Here is a 612-nt window from a genome sequence, read left to right as displayed (position 1 = left end):
AGGATTGCGGGGAAGGGCGGGGGCCCTCAGCGGCGCCTGCCCCGGCTTAGCGGCCAGGGGAGGCGGCTGCCCGCCCGCTCCGGCGGCAGGGAGGGGGCGAACCCTGCCCTCTGCCCTCTGACCGCCGCGGAGGCCGCCGCCGCCGCTGGCAGCATGGGGAAGGCGGAAGCGGCGGAGCCGGCCCGTCAGGCCGGGCGGCGGCGGCGGGGGGGGAGCGCGGCGAGAGGCTGAGGCAGGCGGGAGGGAGGGCAGCGCCGTGACGGCCGCGACAGCCCGGCCCGACACCCCCGGGAAGAGCCGGGCGGCGGCAAAGCCTCCTCGCCGCGCTGCCCTGCCCTGCGGCACCGAGCCGTGAGGGGCTGGGGGAGGCCGCCGGCGGCCTGCGGGGCCCGCGCTCGGCCGGGCCGCGGTGCGCTGCGCTGAGGGGCCGCGACACTCCGGGCCGGGCGGCGGACGGGGCCCTGCCCGGGGGATGCCCTGGGGGCGGCGGGGAGCCGGGCCGGCGGCAGCGGCGGGTGGGGGGAGGCCGGGGGCGGGAGGAGAGTAGTGTCGGTGCTGCGGGGGCACCCTGCAGCCCCCAGCCATGGAGCCGCAGGCCGGCCTGCGTGGGGA

This window comes from Gallinula chloropus, assembly GCF_964237585.1.
Source record: "Gallinula chloropus genome assembly, chromosome: 5".
NCBI lineage: Eukaryota > Metazoa > Chordata > Aves > Gruiformes > Rallidae > Gallinula > Gallinula chloropus.
The sequence above is the reverse complement of the archived record's forward strand: the minus strand, read 5'-3'. Positions refer to the sequence as shown.